The sequence below is a fragment of the Eptesicus fuscus genome, chromosome 4 (assembly GCF_027574615.1).
Source record: "Eptesicus fuscus isolate TK198812 chromosome 4, DD_ASM_mEF_20220401, whole genome shotgun sequence".
Classification (NCBI taxonomy): domain Eukaryota; kingdom Metazoa; phylum Chordata; class Mammalia; order Chiroptera; family Vespertilionidae; genus Eptesicus; species Eptesicus fuscus.
Genome location: NC_072476.1, coordinates 13,215,134 through 13,238,015, shown reverse-complemented (window position 1 = coordinate 13,238,015; position 22,882 = coordinate 13,215,134). Strand labels below are relative to the sequence as shown.

The 22,882-nt window shown below is 46.3% G+C and overlaps 1 protein-coding gene and 2 pseudogenes across 3 annotated transcripts in view; all 3 read right to left on the bottom strand.

Moving 5' to 3' along the window:
* The window catches only part of DNASE1 (deoxyribonuclease 1), a 43,018-nt gene that overhangs the window by 3,539 nt on the left and 16,597 nt on the right, over positions 1-22,882 (bottom strand). For 2 of the 3 annotated variants that reach the window (XM_054714669.1, XM_054714670.1), the window contains exons 2-4: positions 12,056-12,522; positions 10,230-10,389; positions 42-129 (exon numbers count right to left, since the gene is read on the bottom strand). The gene's annotated coding sequence lies outside the window, so the exon portion shown is untranslated. Of the gene's footprint in view, positions 1-41; positions 130-639; positions 652-10,229; positions 10,390-12,055; positions 12,523-22,882 lie in introns of those variants that run through there. The other variant, XM_008141652.3, reaches the window with a different exon arrangement.
* On the bottom strand, positions 7,423-8,010 carry LOC103286317 (PRELI domain containing protein 3B-like; annotated as a pseudogene).
* LOC129148801 (splicing factor 3B subunit 6-like) lies at positions 8,636-9,410 on the bottom strand (annotated as a pseudogene).

Sequence of the window (22,882 nt, the reverse complement as noted above, 5' to 3'; positions counted from 1 at the left end):
CTGGCCACAGTCACACAGCTCTTGAGACTAGACACACTCACCTGAAATGTAACTTCTACCAAAGGCGATGGGTATTCTGCCAAGAACCAGGAATTTATATTCTTTGGTATCAATTTTCTCCTTTCGTTCCTTTAAGAAAATAAAAATGATTTACAAAGGGAAGTGTATTAAGAAACACAGCTGAGAGGCCCACGCAGAGCTGCTACAGCTCTGAATTCCCACACAGGGAATGCTCGTCGCGCCGGGGTTTTAAAGGCTCAGGTGGCTGACCTTTCCCGGCATCACCTGACTGATGCAGAACAGTGGCGCTGCCTGTGTGGCTTTCCCACGTTGTGAGTGGTTGGCATGTGTTTATTTTAACAGGCACAGGCTCCTGGTGCTGTAAAAAGAGCACCTGATGCTATTTGCACTTAGTTTTTAAAAATCTAGTAATTGGGCCAAAGGCTAGTGTGTCTGTCCTTCACACATGCTTCTCTCCCAGGGATGGGGAACAGGTGTGCTCTGGAGGGCGGGGTCCTGGCTGCCCTCCAGGATGCAGGACTTGAGATGACCTTGGAGCCAGTGGTCAAAGCCAGATTCCCCACATTGCATGTTGCAAACAGAGCCCATGGTGGCCCTGGAGCACACTAGGTCTCTTACCAATCCCAACCCTGCTTCTTAATCCACTAGCTGTGAGGGCTGCAGGCAACTTGGCTAAAAGCTGGGGCTCTATGGCAAGCATGTCAAACTCCGTCGGCCACATGTTTGACATGCTTGCTCTATGGGGTACATGTGTGATGCAGCCGTGGGAGCTTCAAGGCTTGGGTGCCAGGAAGGGGCGGGGACTGTGGGGCCACGGTTGCCAGCGAGGCAGTGGAGAGCCTTCTTGAGGGAGGAAGAGGCCTGTGTTCCAGGCGGAGTGGTAGGCAGTATCTGGGAGGGTTCACAACAGGCCTTGGGGCCAGTCATTTCTTTCTGGAACCCTTGGCTCCCATCTGTATTCACAAACTTGGTGGCTTAAAAAGTAAATTTAATCTCTAACAGTTTTAGAGGGCAGAGAGTCCAAAGTCCATCTAATGGACTGAAATCCAGGTGTTACAGGGCCGCACTCCAGAGGCTCTGTGGAGGGTCCTTTCTGCCTCTTCAGCTTCTGGGACTCCTGGTGTTCCTGGCGTGTGGCCACAGCACTCCAACCTCTGCCTCCGTCTGCATACTGCCCCTCTCACAAAGATGCGGGGCGTTGGATTTAAGGTCCTCCCAGATAATCCAGGACCATCTCTCCATCTCCAGTTCCTTCATCACATCTGCCAAGTCCTTTTTTGCCATGTAAGCTTCAGCTTCCAGGTATCATCAGGACATGGATACCTTTCGGGGTGCAATTATGAAGCCCACCACCCCATCCAAGGGGGCTCTGTCCCGTGTGGGGAGGGGAGGGTCCCTCCCTGGGATGGAAGGGTCTTGCTGTTGTTGCCATGAAGGGTGTAGGGCTGTGTGGGGCTAGAGTTTGGGAGCAAGGGGGGCTCGAGAGCAGCAGTCGGTAGGGACCAAGGCCTAAGTCACAAAAGTGCCACAGATCAGGCCAGCTGGTCATGAAGGAAGGGACACAGCGGGGATTAAAAACAGTTCATTCGGTAAATCAACTTCACACGACCAGAGCCCTCTGAAGTAATGAAAACCTGCAGATGGACGGCTCTGGCTGTCAGCAGGAATGCCAGCCAGCTCATGTGTCCCCTGACAAGGTGTCTGTAGATGAAATCAGGTGGCCTGGTCCTCAAGCTGCCAGGAGCCCCACTGCAGTCTTAAAAGGTTTGATCGCTGGATCTCCTGTCCTCAATCCCTGAGGCTGGGATAGCTTTCTTTTCTCTCTTTTTTTCATCTTCACCCAAGGACATGCTTACTGACTTCAGAGAGAGGGGAAGGGGAAGAGAGAAACATCATTGTGAGAGAGAACCAACTGTTTGCCTTCCGCATGTGCCCTGACCAGGGATCAAACGGAAACCTTTTGGTATATGGGACGATGTCCTAACCAACTGAGCCACACCTGTCAGGGCTGGGATAGCTTTAAGCATGTCAAAATCCAGATGTCAACCAAGCAAGACATTGGCCTAGACCACTTTCTTCCATGAGTTTCTTTCCTGGACAAACTCGCCAGACTTTTTGAGGGGAGCATGTGAGCAAAACTAGATGGGGGCCCTGGTCCAGCATTTGTCCAGATACGAACACACCACAGGTGGTATAGCTGTGGTTCACACTCTGGGTACCCGGCCCCTCCAGTTCTCAGCACATGGGACACAGGCACCTGTCTGTTGGCTCCCCTGTTCTCTGAACCAAATGCTACCCCTTCTGCTGTGGGGAGCTCCCAGCTACAGTCCTGCCCTCTCCCCAACACACCAGAAGCAAGGCCCCACTGGTACAAAGTGCCAAGCTCTGCTGCCATGTCGGCTGCCTCACAGAGTTGGGCCAGCATGAGAGGCAGCACAGCCTGGGGAAGAGCCCAGCCCAGGGGAGTCAGGGATTCGGGGCCTGGAACAGGCTCATCCAGTGCACCTTCCACTACTTTGAGCCTCAATAATCTTCATCTATAAAAAGGGGATAAAACCACTGCTTTCCTCTGAGGATTATTTTAAGTATCAATGGATATAACATTACTCCACAGACGAATCATTTCACATCTCCTTAAAAATCCCTCCCTCCCTAAGAACACAACCCTCTCCGAGTGTCTTTCCATCACTCTTTTACCTTCCTCTCATGGATCTCTTTTCTATTTCTACCAGTCAGCTGCTGCTGTCTAACAAGCAACCCCAAAGTTCAATGTGTACAACAATATGCAACTTTTTCTCACTCATAGGCCACAGATCAGCTGGGAGGGCTCCGGACCACTTCTGGGGCAAGGCTAAAGGGGCTGCAGCTACCCAGGGCATGCTCATCTAACGGAAAATTTCCACAGGGGTAAAGAAATACATGATGCTTCAGCTTGGAATTTGCACAATGTCATTTCTTCCCACATTTTCTTGGTCTTAACCAGCAACAGGGCCAAGCCCAACACCAATGGCAGGAGTCGGGGGTACGCTCCACCTGGACCGGGTCCCACACTGGAAATGCAGAAGGTGCCAGGGAAGGAAAGGGTGCTTCTGGCATTTTTCAAAGTCACATCAGCAGGGAAATGGGCACTGACAGCAGACCACTGTCTCTGGTCAGGGTGAGCTGTTTTTACATTAACCCTGAGAGTCTGCCACCCTTTTGGTTAAACAGGCTCCAGTACAGGTAGGGGAAACAGCACATCACAATGAAATTGGAGCCAGTCTTGAGCTCTGAAGTGGCTGAAATCAAAGGATAAAGAAAAACATCCTCCAAGCACTGAGGCTGGGAACAAATGGAAAGGAAACCCGACACGTGCAGGCTGTCGGGCGTGACAAGATCTAGTGACCCATCCCTGAGAGCTGTGGGGCCAGGGGAGAGGGACACCCACGGAGCAGAGGGAAAAGGGTGGGACGCAGAGCTCTGGTCGCCAACAGTGTGCTGAGGCACCCTGGGCCCCACAGTGAACTCTGGCACCACAGGATGCATTTCACTTTTGAGAGGGACAGTGATTCTCAACACTTTTGGACACCTCATCATTTCAACATATCTTGCTACATCCCTTTCCCTGATTTCATGTTTCTGCAAAACTAGATTTCTGGCAGTTAATGAAAAAGCAAATACTGGTGAAATCAGTGTAGAACAGGCAAAAGGGTAGCAGTGTCCAATATGATACTAAGATTCAAGAAAAATCCGACAGGCACACACATTCCATTTGTAAGTAGTTGTGGTTACTTACAAAACGAAATGAAAATTTTTTTTTCTTTAAATTTGTATTACTTTTCCAAATGTCTACTGTAAATAGCTAGGACATAAACACTATGTTGTTTGGACTTACCTAATAAACAAAACTTGGGTATTTCTTTAGGCCTGGGGTCCCTTAAAATACTGAACCTTAAGTAGAGGTGCTGTGAACTAAGAATGTTTGGGATTTAACAAACCTAAGGGGAATGCCTGCATTACTGAATCATGTATCTTACTATACGATATGCCTTCTTTTATGGCCTTCATCATTTACAACATGCTAAATATCTTGTCACAAAGAAATTTTCAAGTCTACAAACTGCTAATGAGATGAATAATTTCAAGTGTTCAAATTTTAATAGATTAAAGATCTCAATTATATTTATGCATGTGAGTTCGTACCGATGTAAAAAACTCACCAGTCACCGAGGGAGCCAACTTGTTATTCTGCAAACTGGCAAACAAAGTCAAAGAATGCACATGGCACTACTGAGACAAATTTCTCTTAATGGAGTATTACAGCTTAACAATTTGGAAGGATGCTAGGATTTCAGGCTCCACAATTTGCAACCCTTCATGTAGGCTCTGATTATCATTGGCTACAACCAGCCTCCAGATCAGAGAATACAACAGCACGTAGGAAGAAACTCGAGAAGGCCATCTAGAATCTGATCAAACTCTAGGGGCAGAAGTTCATGGTCACCAGCATTTCGGGTACACAGCACCGTCCATCCTGTGGGAAACTACAGGACCAAGGGTGGTCTCACCAATACATTTTTAGGGGGAAAAGAGTGAGAAGAAGAGAGGAGAAACTAACAGGTTTAAAAGAAACTTGAAATATATCACTAAATGCAATATGTCATCCTTGTCAGGATCCTATAAAACAATTTCTTTGACCATTTAAAAAAACCTGTTGCTTAACAATTCACTTAAGATGTAATCAAGGAAATTAAAACACTGATTGGTAAGTAATGAAATTATTAGATTGTTGGGTTTGGTAATGTCACTCTGGTTATGTTTTCCATAATCCTTAGTTTCAAAGTCACACTGAAATATTTAAGGATAAAATGATACAATGTCTGGAATTTGCTTCAAAATGTTGGCCCTAAAGGTGGGTAGTGAGTACATGAAGGTTCATTATACTAGTCTCTACTTTTGAATATTTTGAAAGTTTTAATTTAAAAAATTTTGATGAATCAAAAATTTTACAAGCCACGCAACTGAATACAATGCATCATTAGAAATGATAAAAGTTAATATCAAAATCGAAATAACTCAAAATGCTTTAAATACCCAGTTTTGCAAGTTAGAAAGAGCCTCTGGTCACTGTGAGGCGCAGGGCTGGGCTTAGGACGAGGGAAGGCGAGCAGGTTGGCTTGTGGTAGGAAAGGAACAAGGGCGGGCAGAGCAGAAGGGATGGTGAGGGGGGGAGAACTGTAGCTTTAGGACAGGAATTGGTGGCAAAATGGATGTGGAGGACAAGAAAGATTTCAAATTGTCAGACATTGTGGGCTGACAGACAATGATCAGCTGTCAAGTCCTGAGGGTCAGTGTTTTCCCACCTGCTCAGGAAGTACTCCTGACTCGCCTGCCGCTGGGAATCTCCACTCAACCCCAGCAGCAGAACCAGACTTCAGACTGAGTCCCTGGTTGCACTCACACTATGGCCCAGCCTCCATCCAGATGCTCAGATACCCAAATCCGTGTCCCCGCTTCCCCTCAGCCCTGTCCCACATGCATCCCGAGTCTGCACTCCTCCGGGATCTGCAGCCACCACACTGGTCCTTCCTGCATACACGCAGTGGTCACCCGGCACATCTTGTGAACGTGCAATCAGATCGTGTTGTTCCCCTGCGTACAAACTGTCATCGGTTTCTCATTGTCCTTTAGGTGAGAGACGGTGCTTACCAAGACCGGAGCGATTCTAGCTCAGGGCCTCCACTCTGCCTGGAGTACTCACTACCCAGGGCCACTTTGTCATTCCCATTTCAGCTCAAATGTCACTTGTTCAGGGAGGCTGTTCTCTCCCCATCCACATGCTCCCAGTGTCACTTTTCATGACCCTTATCACTTCTTTTCTGTGTTTTAATGTGTTTGCTCTTACTTGTTTATACTCATTTAAGGCCTCAACTCAGCGCACCGGCCTCTGGACGAGCTAGAACACAAGCCCCACAGGAGCAGACACCTTGTCCACCCTGTCCGTGAACTGCCCCATGCCCAAAACGGTGCCTACAGTGAGCAGGCGCTCCACAGACCAAGTTGGATGCAGTGGGGTTATGCACTTGCCTCCTGCTCCCCACCTTCCCGGGCAGCCCTCCCGGCTACAGAGAGCGAACTTCCCTTCCTGTGGGCCCTCCTCAGGGAACACAGCACAGCCTCCTGTCCTGAAGCCTGAGGGACACTGCGAGGCATCCAAGGGCCCTCTGGGCACCGGGGTGAACTGACCAGGAGATCCCAGGAGCTGACGGCTATTGTGGCCCCACAAGCATGCCCCCCTTCTGTCAGACTCCACCCAGGATCACTCCTTCCCCTCAGAAGTCATGTTTGCTAACCCCACAGACAGCATTTTAGAGGGCAAAGGGGCTTGTATCCTTTACTACAGATAAAGGGCTGACCTGTTTGCTGTGACATTGCTTTAACCCATGTCAATCAACCTGTTCGGGTCAGCAGTCCTCTCAACTCAGCACACTGGCCTTGGTCCAGCCACAAGTCACCAGCCCTCATTATAAAGAAACCATTAACCCAGGATGGAAAATTTCTCAGAACAGACGTCTGAACTGCTACAATCCAAAACAGCCTCACAGTCACGCTCAGCAGCAGCCCCTGCTTCCTCACCCCTGCCATGCTATGCTCAGAATGTCAGTGGAACAGGCAGCACTCGAGTTCATCCACTACATGAGGCCTGAACAACAACGTATGCGCCCCCTTTGCAAGTCACAGACAAGCCTCTATTGGTTCCCCAGTCACCCTGCCCCTCAATGCTCCTTTTCTGTACTCTACATTCAGGAGAGAAGCAAAGGCGTTTTCTCAGGTTATGTTGGAGAAGTCAGTACACCTTTAGCTTTAGTCCATGAGCACAAACATACTTGTATTCCTGATAATAATCTCAAGGCCCTTAAAGATTTTCATTCGCCACAGAAGTCTACTGACTGGACTCCCAGGGTGCTAGCAATGTTCCCAACAAGGTTGCTATGGAAAACGTCCTCCAAGTTTCCAGGCACCTCCCCTCCACCCCGTCTCTTGCACACAAAAAAGCCTTCTCACAGCACCCCCTTTCCACCCAAGGCTGAAGTTCTACAGAAGGGAAAAGCAGGACCCTGAAGGGCCAGGACAAGGAAGCTCACCGGATAGTGCCAGCTGGTTGCACTGGCATTTGCTATTTATTATTTATGAATATTTACTATTCATCTGTCTTCCAGTTCACTGAGCCCCTCTTCAGCTGTCTCTAACTCCTGTTAAATCCACCTACTGAATTGTATTGTATTTTTTGGTGTATAAACTGATTTTTATTTTATATGCAAAAGGTGTTCTCAAAAGAATCTACATTTAAATGACAGTGATGTTTCATTTATTTCATTATTATAATAGTCCCCCTTTTGGGGGTGAGGTCAAACCCTCTTTTTCTTTTTATGTCCATATTTTAAACCAAAATCCTATACAAGCTCTAAACCAAAGAGTTAAATAAAAATCCTGGAAGATCTGGTCCCTGACTTCAACGATTCTCTCCTGGCACTCTATGCAGTTCTTTAGTGGCATTTGAAGATATCGTACTTGCCATCAATCCTTTGAGATAACTACTGAGACTGACTCCTTTCATAGTGATTATGGGGTCTTGAGTCAAAACAGTTTTTTCTGGGTCCTAAGGCTGTAGTTTATATGTAAGTCTCTCATCTACTGAAAGCATTTTTGTAAATGATATGTTAGTGGATTTAAGTTCCACTGTTTTACAGGATCAACTACAGAATGTTCTTCCACGTATTATGTGTTTTGGTTCTTGCTGCACCAATAAGAGATTTCACAATGAAAAGCAGTCCCCACTCTGTGCTGAGAAGTCTATGGCTGTGCAACTTTCCAGAAGGATCTATATGTCTGTCCAACATACCAACTCCAACCGTGCTTGGGTTCACAGGGTTTGGGTATTTCTACATTGCACTGTTGTAACAGTTTCCATGGCTGGTCAAAGACGGGCTCCGAAGTCCAGATCTTCATGGTGCCGGTGGCCTGTGCCGTGTCTGCGTGGTGCAAAGAGGCAAAGAGGCCACTCCTATTTTTTTTTAATGTAAGCACTTTATTCATTCAACCAACATAATGAGCTTTGGTTTCCTTATCTGCAAAATGGAGATATCTACCTTCACTGAGTTACTATGAAAATTTCTTTATTAATAGACATTCAATAAATGACAACCCCCTAACAAATTCCCTGATAGATTGCACACTGGAGGCATTAAGAATACAAATAGCAAGGGCCTTGTATGCATATATACACAGCCCATGGACACAGACAATGGGCGGTGAGGGCCTGAAGAGGGGGCCGGGGCAGGCTGGAGGGGACCAATGGGGGGGGGAAAGAGTAACATATGCAACACTTTCAACAATGAAGAATTATTTTTAAAAAGAATACTAGTACAAATAGCTCCCTGCTCTCAAGAAGCTAAGGCTCCAGGACCACCTACCACCAAAGAATTCTTCATATGTTTCAGCTGCTGTCCCCCGCCCCCCACCCCGGCCCCACCTCCATATCAAACAGGATGGGAAAGTTCAAGAGAAAACACTGACATGTTTTACAAGTTTACTAACAATTATATTCTAACATGTATCAAAGTTTCAAGCAGGTCATTTTGAACCTCAAATAAGAAATCACCATATTAATTAAAATCGAAAAGGGTAGTGCTGGTGATTTATGGGGTTTCAGTCAAAAATGAAAATGCAGAAAATGTTTACTTTGGTAGATGTGTGTTGATGCCGTATTTCTCCTTGAAAAGCTTCAACTGTTTCTCCTTTGTGTCTATCTTCTAAAATGCCCTGTTGGCATTACAGTACAAAACCACAGGTTCTTACAAACACTGAATCCTGACAGGTGATACCATGTGTTCTTGGCATCAAAGGTATCTTCACAGCCCTGGCCAGTGTGGCTCAGTTGCTTGGTCCTGTGCACCAAAGGGTTTCGGGTTTAAAAAAAACAAAACAAAACAAAACAAAACAAAAAAAAAACAAAAAAAAAAACCAAAGGGTTTCGGGTTTGATCCCTGGTAGGAGCATGTACGGAAGGCAACTGATTGATGTTTCTCTCTCTCTCTCTCTCTCTCTCTCTCTCTCTCTCTCCCTCTAATTCCCTCTACCTCCCTCTTTTTCTAAAATCAATAAAAACATATGTTCAGGTGAAAAGTTAAAAAAAAAGATGTCTTCATAGACCACATGAACTGTTCCCCTAGTTTCAGGTGTGATCCCCATTCTGATTAGACAAATAGGTCCATATTTCCCAAATATATCACATTTCTTCAGCTATGATTTTGTAAGACAAATTCCTTATATACAAAATCGGATTTACTTTAGGTGGAAGTTGAATGTTCACCCTCTTGACTGCTTGCATTGCCATCTCAGCAGGCTGATGCAGTTACTGCAGCAAACACAAGAATTCTCCTTACTCCTCTGGAGCTCACTCAGCTTTGAGCGCAACACAGCATCTGTTATTGCACCTTTGCTTTAGAATTTTAATTTTTTATGAATTCCAGTTCTCTGTGAAACTCATTTTCTTTATTTACTTTATTATGCTAACCAGTTATTTTGAAGTCCATGTCTGATAGCTCCAATATCTTCACCTCTGGTGGGTCTATCACTGCTCCCGCCCCCAGTCCTGTTTCTCAGTTGCCTAGTAACCTGACTGTCAGGCATTGTGTATGTCAGAATGGTGGAGAGTCAGGATGATGTCTCCCTCCAGGATGGGCAACAGTGGGACAGGCTGCCATAGTCCAATCGGGGGCTCAGCTGGAACTGAGCTTGTCTGCAGTCCTTACGAAGTCCAATCTACCTGTGGCTTGCCCCCACTCCCAGAGTGCCACCCCCAAAGGTCCCAGCTGAGAGTCTGGCATATTTCTTGGGGTCATTCCTCCTTGACACACCCTGAACAATTCCCCAGCACCATGAACTGCCAAAAATCCTGTTCTGCTTTCCAGCACTCTCTGCTTCTCTTACCTAAACAATATCACCAGCAAATGCCTTGAGAGAAAACTGCTGCTGCCAACGGCACTTCTTTGGCCTCCTTCCTCGCAGGAACCTTGGCCCTCAGGTCCTGATTCCTGTCAGGCCCAAACTCCCGGCTTGGTCTTCCCCGCCCTGCACAACTGTGCGGAGCTCCTCTAGCTTCTCTGCCTCTTAGCAGCCACCTTACCCAGCCCGAGGGGAAAAGCCAGGCAGGAAGCAGGGCTTACCTCCTTGAGCTCCCCTCTGAGTCGTGGCTGCTGGAGTGACTCTGCAGACCTTCAAGCTGATGCCTTCTGAGTTACGGCCGTTGAGTCCTCAGCAGGCAGTTGGTCTACTGCAAGCTACTCCACGGCCAGAAGCAGGTTTTCATTACCTGGAAGGAAATCACTAAAAATGGAGAGTTGGAAGGGATGTGGGTTGATAACTAGGCAAGCTGGTCTAACTAGCATAGGCCACGTGGACATCTCTGGGCTACAAATGTCCCATGCAGAGGTATGCAGCCAATGAGAAAGCCAGATGGGACATGGCCCATTCCCCTCTGCCCAACCAAGAATCTCCAGGATTGAAGGCCTCCGTATGCTCATATGAACCCTATGGTATTTGTCCTCATTAGCCAGTCCTAAAAGTGAGATGGCACAGCGCCAAGGCATGGCAATTCTACATGTTAGAAGTTCATCCCACACCCCTCTGAGAACAGGAGCATTTATCCTCAGCTCAGGGCTATTACCTCACTCGTGGAGGAGAAGCCTGGGGGCCTGGGACTGCCAGCACTAGGGCTGCATCCTTTCTGGGGACTCTGCCCCCTCAGCCAAATGACCAATGACGGCTTCAGATGGGTAATGATGGTTCCTGAGAACTGCACCCTCTTCAGCTACGCTGGTTGTCTCATTTAAGTGTGAGCATCTCACACAGGGGAGCTGACTTGGTCCTCTCTGATGAATGACTGAGAGGACAGGCTTCTGTCATGGGCCATTCTCCTCAGCCTCCATGTCCCAAATCCTGATAGGACAGAGGCATGAGAGATAAGGGAGCACCAAAGTGACAGCTCCTAATGAGAAGGGAGGGAGGCTCTCCATGGACTAAGGAGCCTTCAGAGCAATACTCAGTAAGGCCTGGCCAGAAAGCAGAGCTCAGAACGACTCTGCTCTGTCATGGAGATCCCAGAGGACAGGCTGAGGACCGCCAGGGAGCAGGACCCAGAGCACAGCTGGCGTGGGCTTATCTCCACGGAGAGAAGGGGACCGCCTGTGCCCAAGCACAGTAGGACTGTCATGTGGGCAAATGGCCCCAGGGGCTGGCACCTGTGTGAGGGTGCTGCCCCACAACACAGAGGCCACCACAGCTCCCACCACGGAACCTCACGCCCGAGTCCCAAAAGTGGGCATCTTTTCCAACTCTGCCCACTCCTTTCTGGATGAGCCAGCTAGGAAGGCTGCTCCTGCTGTCTTCCCCACATCCCTTAGTCACCATGCCCACTATTCCCCACCCCTCTGCCCACCTTCCATGCTCTGAGTATCCTTGCACCTCAGAGTGCAGGACAGAGGTGATGTGGCCCTACCAGTGGGGAGGACACTCCCCTGGTGCTTCTCCCTGCACCACCATGGGACACCATAAGCTGTAACAGTCCTACAGCTAAATTCTTCTCTTGGGGGACAGGACATGCACAGTGAGAGCTTGTGGGGGGCTCGGGTGTATGAGGAGAAAGGCTTCTACTGAACCATCCTCACCAGTGCCTCAGCCTTCTCCCCAACTGTCCTCCAAACAGTCACCTTGTCAGGCCTGCCGTCAGGAAAGACGCTGCACTTGTCCCACCTGCTTATGTTGGGCCCTGATGGCGGGCAGACACAGGGCCTTGCCTCCATTCTCCACCCAGAGGTCTGGCACTGCCCCAGGGAGGGGCCTGAGATGCACAGAGTGCCAGCTGTGGAAAGAAGAGGTGCCCCTCGGAGGAGACCAGGAAAGGCAGCTACAGACTGTGGCCGCCTTGGGAATTGTAAGCTCCAGGCTCTGGGGAGCAGCCCTGGTTCTCACCCCACTTCTACACTCCACTCACCTTGTGAGGCTGACTTTCCAGACTCTGGGTGGCCCGCAGGGAAGCACAGCTGCCCCAAGCATGGAGGTGTAGGAGGGCAGCACTGGCCACCACCAGCCACTTCACCCAGCTATAGCCATGGATAGAGCCTCACAGAGAAGCAGAGATGGCCGCCGGAAGCCAGGGATGAGTCCAACTCAGTGCTCTCCAACCTGGTCCTCTGACCAAGGCAGAATGGCTAGAAGGAGGGGTCCTGTTGGTCCAGCTTCCCCGTCATCCGAAGACTGCTGGAGTCATGGTGGCCATGGAGGCAGTGCGGAGGGAGGTTCTGTCTGTGCCAGTTCATGGGTGATCTGTTCCTTTCCTCACTTGGTCTCCTGTGAGAAGGCAGTAATCCTCCCAGGTACCTCAGCCCACCAATGGTAGCCATTGAAGCTGGTAAAACATGAGCTTGCTGTGCCATCTTGCTGTTCCCATTCATACAGTGACTGGTTAATAAAAGAAAAAAGTGAGTGTTAATGTCAGTCATATTAGCCAGAAGGCACCACCTGTTCTAAAATATCATCAAACTCCTGACAGGCTGTTCCATTTTTTGATCATTTGTTTATGAACTCATTTTATTTTTTAATTTTTAAAATTTTTTTTATTGATTTCAGAGAGGAAGGGAGAGGAAGAGAGAGACAGAAACATCAATGATGAGAGAGAATCATTGATCAGCTGCTTCCCTCACCCCACACTGGGGATGTGCCCCAACCGGGAATTGAACTGTGACCTCCTGGCCCATAGGTCAACGCTCAACCACCGAGCCACGCCAGCAGGGTATGAACTCATTTTAGAGTAAAAGGACCCTGAACAATGATAAAACTGGACAATATGTGTTTTTAGTCGCTGAACACCAGTGCAGAGCAGTGATTCCCCAAGAGAAGAGAAACCGTAGACTGAGCCCTATGACTGTACCAGCTATGGCCGATATGGTTTCCAGGCTACAGTGTAAAGAGGGAAAACTCAGACCCAGCCATCTCCGGGAAGGAGAGGTAGCAGGTCAGGGAGGCCCAGGTAGCTAGAATGTATGAGGCAGAGTGTTAGGGGATGGGGATGCACAGACAACAGAGCTCCAGGAACTACAGAGGGTCCCTTGAGTCTTCCGCTGAGGACAGGTCTGTACCTGTGTGAGAGAAACTACGCAAGGAGGACCAGGCAAGAATCCTTGGAAATGAGCAGACAGAATAATTGCCAGAGCTCATAGAGTGATGGGAATATTTTGTGTTCCCACAAGCCATGTGGAAAGTCCTCCTAATTCACAGGGTATTGGGTAGAATCCTTAGAAGGGCATCCCCCTTCACAATGGGGCTAAATTAGCCATAGACCAAAGGCAGCTCTGGACCCACCCTAACAAAGCTCAGAAGCAAGCCTATAAGGACCAACTGATGCTAATGAACTTAACTGCATGCCAGACCAAGATTCAAACTATTTGAAGAAATAACAAAACCTAGCAACCAACAACATAAATTCACAATATCCAGTATCCCATAATAAAATGGCCACGTCTATCAGGGCTCAGCCAGGCCACAGAAATCACATGGTATTTTAAACAATGGAAGTTAATATAAAGAATTATTAACTATTTATAGGGAATTAACTAAAAGGGAACAAAAGAGAACTCTACAGAATACCCTAGGGCCATGGTTGGCAAACTGCGGCTCGGGAGGCATATGCAGCTCTTTGGCCCCTTGAGTGTGGCTCTTCCACAAAATACCACGGCCTGGGCGAGTCTATTTTGAAGAAGTGGCGTTAGAAGAAGTTTAAGTTTAAAAAATTTGGCTCTCAAAAGAAATTTCAATCGTTGTACTGTTGATATTTGGCTCTGTTGACTAATGAGTTTGCCAACCACTGCCCTAGGGTGAAGAGAGGTAACCAAGGGAAGGATTCCAACCTGGGAGATGGGTGGTCACAGCCCACTGGATGGAAATTCAATGGCTCTCCAAAACCAAGGCCGAGGGGTAACAACCACCTGCTAGGATGCTAACAAAATTAGCTGGGAAGCTGTCTGCAAAGAGTGCTAGGATGCCACCAGGGTGGAGGTGCTGATGACCTCACCAGAAAGCTACCAGGAGGCCAGCTGGGGTTCCCATGGAACTTGCCTGGCAGTGCCTGTCCCCTTCCAGATATATAAATAACCTCACCGCTGGCACCTGTGAGAGTGCTGCTGAATTTGTAGCTAGGAAGCCGCCAGAGAAAGTGCCATGGAAACTCACCGGAGGTGAGCACCCCTATGTGTCCCACATGTTAGTCCACATCACAGAACAGTGATAAGCAAAGCACATAGAACCAGGAAAAGAGGACTTTTCCCTTCCAGCACCCTCCACTGGCAAGATTAGCACCAGGCTAGCTGACAAAGGAGAAATGTTCCAGTATTACAAGTAGGCAATGAAGGGTGGATTGATAACTACTATGTGAGATATGCAAAAAAGATAAAATATGAACCATGACTATAAGAAAAATCAATGAATAGGAACTGACCTAAAAATGAAAGAGATAGAGGAACCAGCAGACAAGGACAATAAAACAGATATTATACATATGCTTCAGATATTAGGAAGGTAGAGCTTGATGAGATCATGGAAGGTATAAACCCAAATCTCGGAACTTCTGCAGATGAAATAAACAATATCTAAAATGAAAACATACACATGATCAGATTAACATCAAACACTGAAAAAGAATTGTCAGTCCACTCCCTTTCTATGCCCCTGATTCTATTATATTCACCAGTTTATTCTGTTCATCAGATTTTTTATTCACTTGATTTGTAGATTCACTTGTTGATAGATATCTATTTGTTATCACTTTGTTGTTCATAATTTTTATCTTTACCTTTTTTCTTCTTCTTCCCCTTCTTAAAGAATACCCTTCAGCATTTCATGTAATCCTGGTTTGGTGGTGATGAACTCCTTTAGCTTTTTCTTATCTGTGAAGCTCTTTATCTGACCTTCAATTCTAAATGATAGCTTTGCTGGGTAGAGTAATCTTGGTTGCAGGTTCTTGCTATTCATCACTTTGAATATTTCTTGCCACTCCCTTCTGGCCTGCATGGTTTCTATTGAGAAGTCAGCCGACAGTCGTATGGGTACTCCCTTGTAGGTAACTAACTGTTTTTATCTTGCTGCTTTTAAGATTCTCTCTTTGTCTTTTGCTCTTGGCATTTTAATTATGATGTGTCTTGGTGTGGTCCTCTTTGGATTCCTTTTGTTTGGGGTTCTCTGTGCTTCCTGGACTTGTAAGTCTATTTCTTTCACCAAGTAGGGGAAGTTTTCTGTCCTTATTTCTTCAAATAGGTTTTCAATATCTTGCTCTCTCTCTTCTTCTGGCATCCCTATAATTCAGATGTTGGTATGCTTGAAGTTGTCCCAGAGGCTCCTTACACTATCTTTGTATTTTTGGATTATTTTTTCTTTTTTCTTTTCCTGTTGGGTGTTTTTTGCTTCTTCGTATTTCAAATCTTTGACTTGATTCTTGGCATCCTCTAGTCTGCAATTGGATCTCTGTATATTATTTTTTATTTCAGTCAGTGTATGCTTAATTTGTAGTTGGTCCTTTTTCATATCCTTGAGGGTCTCATTAAATTTCTTGGAGGTTTCTAGAAGATTCTTGAATAACCTTATAACCGTAGTTTTGAACTCTATATCCATTAGTTTGCTTTCCTGGAGTCCCCCAGTCCCCTCAGCCCCCCAGGGCTGGCCTGAGGCACAGGCAAGCCTCAGATGTCAGCTTCCCAGTTGCCCAGAGCCAGCCCGAGGGATGACCAAACAACTGAACAAGCAGGCTGCGTGGGGCAATCAGGCCGGCAGGGGGGTAAATGAGGGACGACCAAATGACTGAACAAGCAGGCTGTGTGGGGCGACCAGGCTGGAGGGGGTGAGGGTGTGAGGGGCAACCAGGCTGGCAGAGGGGGCAGTTGGGGTGACCAGGCCAGCAGGGGGGGGCAGTTGGGAGCAACCAGGCTGGCAGGGGGGGCAGTAAGAGGCGACCAGGCCGGCAGGGGTGGCAGTTGGGGGCGACCAGGCCAGCAGGAGGTACAGTTGGGGGCAATTAGGCTGGCGGGGGGACAGTTGCGGGCAACCAGGCTGGCAGGGGGGGCAGTTAGGGGTGACCAGGCTGGAAGAGGGGGTTAGTTGGGTGTGACCAGGCTGGCGGGGGAGGGGCATTTAGGAGCAACCACACCAGCAGGGGGGCAGTTGGGGACGACCAGGCCGGCAAGGGGGGCAGTTAGGGGCGATCAGGCTAGCAGGCAGAGGCAGTTAGGGGTGATCAGGCCAGCAGGGGGGTAGTTAGGGGCGATCAGGCTGGCAGGCAGAGGCAGTTAGGGGTGATCAGGCCGGCAGGAGGGGCAGTTAGGGGCGATCAGGCAGGCAGGCAGAAGCAGTTAGGAGTGATCAGGCAGGCAGGGGGGGGCAGTCAGGGGCAATCGGGCTGGCGGGAGGGGGGTGGCAGTTAGGAGCCAGCAGTCCCGGATTGTGAGAGATCAGGCCTAAACCGGCAGTTGGACATCCCCCGAGGGGTCCTGGATTGGAGAGGGTGCAGGCTGGGCTTATTAAAATTTGAGGTATATCAGACCTTTTAAAAAAATAAAAGTATAGCATATCCAATTATGTACAGTACGTAATAGTTGATGAGTTACTGGTTTATGTATCTAATACGCTGTACTTTTAATCATCATTTTAGAGTGTATTCTTTCTACACATAAAAAAATTCTGTAAACCAGCATGCCATGTTAGCCAGAAATGGCCTCATACATCACAGGCTTACCATATCTCTTTCTTGCATTGCTTTCTCTTGTGCTTGATTTAATCTCATATTGTTTTGTGCAGTAACATCCTATACAGGTTTGTAGTCTAAGAGGAATAGGCTATTTCACTAGATAGCCTAGGTGTGCAGTAGGCTACACCATCTAGGTTTGGGTAAGTACAGTCTATGAGGTTCACACAATGTTGAAATTGCCTAGTGACGCATTTCTCATAAAATATCCTCATTGTTAAGTGGCACATGACTGAAACATAAAGTGTCTCTTTTTTTTATTTCAAGAAAAACAATTTTAATCCAAAAGTGCCTCTTCTGATAACAATGGAATGGAACTAGTACAAATGGTACTGAGAAGGGGAGGAGCCTGCAACCAAGGTACATGCCCTTGACCAGAATCGAACCCAGATATCCAGATGCAAAAGAATAAAGTTAGACCCTTGCCACATTCTATAACAAAAATTAACTCAAAATCGACAAAGACCTTAACATAAGAGCTAAACTATAAAACTCTTAGAAGCAAATATAGGGTAAAAGCTGCACAACATTGGATTTGTAAATGATTTCTGGGATCTGAAATAAAAATAACCAAAAAAGAAAATATAAATTTGACTTCAACATTTAAAACTTTTGTGCATCAAAGGATACTATCAAGAAAGTGAAAAGGCAGTCCACACAGTGAGAGAAAATATTTGAAAATCATTTATCTTATTGAGTCTGGTATTCAGAATATATAAAGAACTCCTACAACTCAACATCAACAACAAAAAACCCAAACAACCCAATTTAAAAATGGGGCTTGAAAACAAAGAAAAATACCCTTTCTTTAAATCATGTTACAAAAAATGTTCTCAATTAATGAACAACTAAACACAACTGGCAAATACCCTAAACATTTTTAAAATTATATATATATATTTTTTAAATATATTTTATTGATTTTTTACAGAGAGGAAGGGAGAGGGACAGAGAGCTAGAAACATCGATGAGAGAGAACCATCGACCAGCTGCCTCCTGCACACCCCCCACCAGGGATGTGTCCGCAGCCAATGTACATGCCCTTGACCGGAATCGAACCCGGGACCTTTCAGTCCGCAGACCGACGCTCTATCCATTGAGCCAAACCGGCCTCGGCTAAAATTATATTTTTATTGATCTCAGAGAGAAAGAGGGAGAGATAGAATCATCAATGATGAGAGAGAATCGATTGGCTGCCTCCTGCATGCCCCACACCGGGGATTGAGCCCGCAACCCGTGTATGTGCCCTGACTTGGAACTGAACCATGACCTCCTGATCCATTGGTCAACATTCAACCACCAAGCCTCCCCAGCCGGGCACCCCTAAACATTTTGACTGTTCAGTTACCCTCTGCCCTGCTCTGTGTGCCTACGAGACAGCTTGAGACTATGAGCACAAACAGGACCCTTAGCCAAACTGAAGTGACAGTTCTGGTGAAAGAGCCTTCTTTGATCTATGAGCACTGTAATTAGCCTGCTGACAACTTCTCACCTGGTATGTTCCGTTAAAGGGCATGTTTATCCTGATTGTCATTTTTTTTAAAGGGTAAAGTTGACACTTTATTTTTTAATCCTCACCAGAGGATATTTTTCCATTGATTTTTAGAGAGAGTGGGAGAGGGAAAGACAGAGAGAAATGTCAATGTGAGAGAAACACATCAATTGGTTGCCTCCTGCAAGAGCCCTGACCAGGGCCCAGGCTGTGGAGGAGCCTGCAACCAAGGTACATGCCCTTGACCAGAATCGAACCCAGGACCCTTCAGTCCACAGGCCGATGCTCTATCCACTGAACCAAACTGGCTAGGGCCTGACTGCCATTTAATGGAGCAAATGCATAGAGTAGGAGTTTCAGGTGAAGAGTATTGCATCGGAATTGCTTCCTATAACCCAGGTACCAAGGGATAGCCCAAGTCATCACTGATGGTAGCACTTATCTACTCCTAAATCACACCTCTTTTGGGGGTTCCTTTGTTTCCCCTGTCATCTACTCTTTCCCCATTTTCTGTATTACTTATAGGGACCCTGATTTACCCAACTGGTGTAAAAAACTAACACTACCACCTGCTGGACAGTCTTATAGAGGGCACCTAACTATACCTCCCAATGGCAGATGACTCGATTCTAGGCCACAGCTCCAGACATCTCTGGGAGAACCTTGCAGAAGACATCAGTGGTAAAAATTCATTTCAGCATTCCAGAATACTGGGACACTGGGAGTCACTACATTTCTTCTCAGCAGATCCAATTCCCCAGGTGTTGGGGAGAAGGGTGACAGAGATTCTTGATCTCTACCTCTTGGTATCAGAAGGTATGGGGAGTTGAGAACACTGGAATCTCTTCAAATTCAGGTAAACTGCATTGATAGGCCCTGAGTAATTCGTCAGAGATAACCAACCCCTCAGCAGGACAGTGCTCATATGAACTCTTTGACTTTTAAATATACATCACTCACTACCAGGTCCCTTTCAAGAAGCAAGGCTAGAGGCAGAGAAGCCTCCTGAGTCATCCAACTCTGTTCTCTGAGCAAGTGGTAACAGTCCATGAAGGGGTAACAATTCCACTGGCCCATATGAGCAAGGAGGCAGATATAAGGATGTTCACTGCAGTGTTGTTTATAATAGCACGTGCGCGCGCGCGCGCGCACACACACACACACACACACACACGTAAGTACTACATACACAGGCTTAGAGTGGAACTGAGGCCTGGAACTACCCTGGGCTCATACCCAGCCAGCCCAGGCACATAGCCACTCATCACAATCACAGAGTGGTGCAGCAGGAGGCTCTGCTAGATGACTGTGTGCAGGAAGTCGCTTGGTAACTGTTCCTCCCCTGCTGCTACCTTCCCTCCCATCACTACATATCATCACCCCAAGGTATGTATTAAACAACAAACTGTGGATAATGCTAGCCTCTGCACAAAGCAAGTTCTACTCTCCCACAAGACATAGTTAGGAAAATAAAAGCATTTAAAAATGAGCAATCATTTCTATTACATAAAGTCAAAGCTAAATGTATTTGGGGTAAGGCAAAAACAGTTCAATGTGATGAATATAAATGGAATGATGAGAATCCTGTGAGCAGGGTGCATAGAGTAAAGAGAACCAGATTTTACTTTGGAGGATGAGGGAGCACTGTTAGAGGATCTGAATGCAGAGAGGCAGACCAATTATTGGCAGGTGGAGGTGAATACTAAATGCCTCAAGAAGATTTAGAAAGGCTAAACAGACCAATTACTATAATGAAATGAAAAAAGTAGTTAAAGATCTATTTTAAAGAGATATCAAACTGGGGTGGTTTTAATGAGAAAGTTCTATGAAACTTTCAGGAACAAATTATTCTCACATTATATAAACTGATAGAGTACAGAAATTATAAAAAAACTATACAAATAATTCTACAAAGTTACTACAACACTGAAATAAACAGTTAATAAATAGAACAAAATAAAAAACTATTGGCCAAACTCAGTGAACATAGACGCAAAACATATTTTAAAAATAACATGTGCAACTTGAATCAGCAGTGTATTTAAAGATCAATATATGGGCCCAGGCCAGTGTGACTCAGTTGGCTGAGTGTTGTTCCATGCACCAAAAGGTCATCAGTTGGATTCCCAGTCGGGGCACATGCACAGATTGTGGGTTTGATCTCTGGTTGGGTGAGTGTGGGAGGCAACTGATTGACGTTTCTCTCTCACATGGATGTTTCTCTCTCCGTCTCCCTCTCCCTCAAATCAATAAAAAGTTATTTTAAAGAAATTCAATATATGGGCTTTGAAGATGGCTGTAGTGTAAGCATAAAATTTGGATCTTCCCAAATATCCACATAAGAGAGCAAATAGATTTCAAAAACAAATGCTCATGAAATAACATTTACAACAAAACTGGATGACAAAATATCTGTAAGACCCCAAAAGACCCAAGAATGCAGGTAGATTTATTTTGTACACCTACAATATAGGAGGACAATGTAGATAAGTATGTAGCCATAACACTTGTGTGTTATCAGTGCCTATGTGAGAGAATGTAGAGGAAAGAACAGGATGCCTTGACAGATTTGAAGTGAAAATCCAAAGTAACCAATGAGTATTCATTTGAAAGCACTTGGGCCATTTCGAGGACAGTTACTGAAACTGAGAAGGATTCTGCCCGCCCTAAAAGCATGTATGTACAAGGGGCCAGGAGAAAGACCTAGAGGGTTCTAGCCTCTATGAAACATCAAACTTGATCAGACTTCTGTCCAAGAAGGGCCCACCACTGAGAAGAAACTGTTGGATTCTTTTTCTTAAAGATGACACTTTAACATTTTTTAAAATATTGGTTTGGTGGTTATGAACTCCTTTAGCTTTTTCTTGTTTGGGAAGCTCTTTATCTGACCTTCAATTCTAAATGATAGCTTTGCTAGGTAGACTTGGTTGTAGGTCCTTGTTTTTCATCACTTTAAATATTTCTTGCCACTCCCTTCTGGCCTGCAAAGTTTCTGTTGAGAAATCAACTGACAGTCTTATGGGAGCTCCCTTATAGGTAACAAAATGCTTTCCTCTTGCTGCTTTAAACATTCTGTCTTTAACCTTTGATATTTTAATTATGATGTGTCTTGGTGTGGGCCTCTTTGGATTCATCTTGTTTGGAACTCTCTCAGTGCTTCCTGTACTTGTGTATCTATTTCTTTCATCAGGCAAGGGAAGTTTTTGTCATTTTTTCAAATAGGTTTTCAATTTCTTGCTCCCTCATTACCCCTTCTGGCAACCTCATGCTGCGAATGTTGGTACACTTGAAGTTGTCCCAGAAGCTTCTTATATTATCTTCATATTTTTTTCTTTTTGCTGTTTTGATTGGGAGATTTTTGCTTCCTCATATTCCAAATCACTGATTTGATTCTCAGCCTCCTCGACTCTACTATTTATTACCTGTAAATTATTCATTTCATCTAATGTATCCTTCATTTCTGACTGGTTCTTTTTTTTATGGCTCCCAAGTCCTTTTTCATGCTGTTAAAGTTCTAAGTCCCTTGAAGTTCTCAATAATTTCCTTGAGCATCCTTATAACCATTGTTTTGAACTCTGTATCTGGTAGTTTGCTTCCATTTCATTTAGTTCTTTTTCTGAAGATTTCTCCTGTTCATTTGTAACATGTTTCTTTGTCTCCACATTTTGGCTGCTTCCCTGTGTTTGTGTCTATGTATTAAGTAGAGCTCCTGTCTCCAAGATTTGGTAGAGTAGTTTTGTGTAGTAGATATCCTGTAGGACCCAGTTCTGTAGCCTCCCCAGTCACCTGAGCTGGGAACTCCAGGTGTGCCCCTATGTGGGCTGTTGTAGTTGTAGTTGAGCCTTGATTGCTGTTGGCATCACTTGGAAGGAGTGATCCCAAGGCCAATGGGGATCATTGGCTTTGTGACTCACAGAAATCTGCAGCCGGGGTGCCTGGAGTCTTGGTGTCCCTGGGTCTGCAGGTGTGGTCCAGCTGTGCTGTGCAGGTATCCACCCTATGGAGCAGGACTTGTTTCAGAGGGGCTTTGGTGATCACAAAGTCTGTTCCTTGAGTGTGTCGCTCATGGAGGTGGTAGGGCTGTAATCTGGAGTGGTCTGAAGCTCTTCACTGGGTGCATTGGTTCTGGGGCCTCCTGGCAGATGCAAAGTCAGCTACTGCCTGTGCCCTGCTTGGGGCCACCTGGTAGGAGCTACTGAGCTATCTGCAGATGGCTTGCTACTTGTGATAGGCTTGGAGGTGCCCAGGAGAGGCCAATATATGAACCAAGGTGGCCTGATGCTAGTGCTGGGCCTGGGGCCACTTAACAAGAGGTACAGAGCATGCTGAGGTCAGTGGCTGCTCGCTTAAGAGATTTTAGTAAAGTCCAAAGCATAAGGCAAGAAAGGCCAGTTGTATGGCAAAGCACCGGAAATGGCTTGGAAGAGGTTGGGTGGGGCGGGGTCTCAGTAAATCACCAGGGCAGGATAAACAGTGTGAGACAGTTTGAAAGAGGTTCAGATATGGCACCTGCCTGTCAGCACTGTGATAGGGAAGGCTCA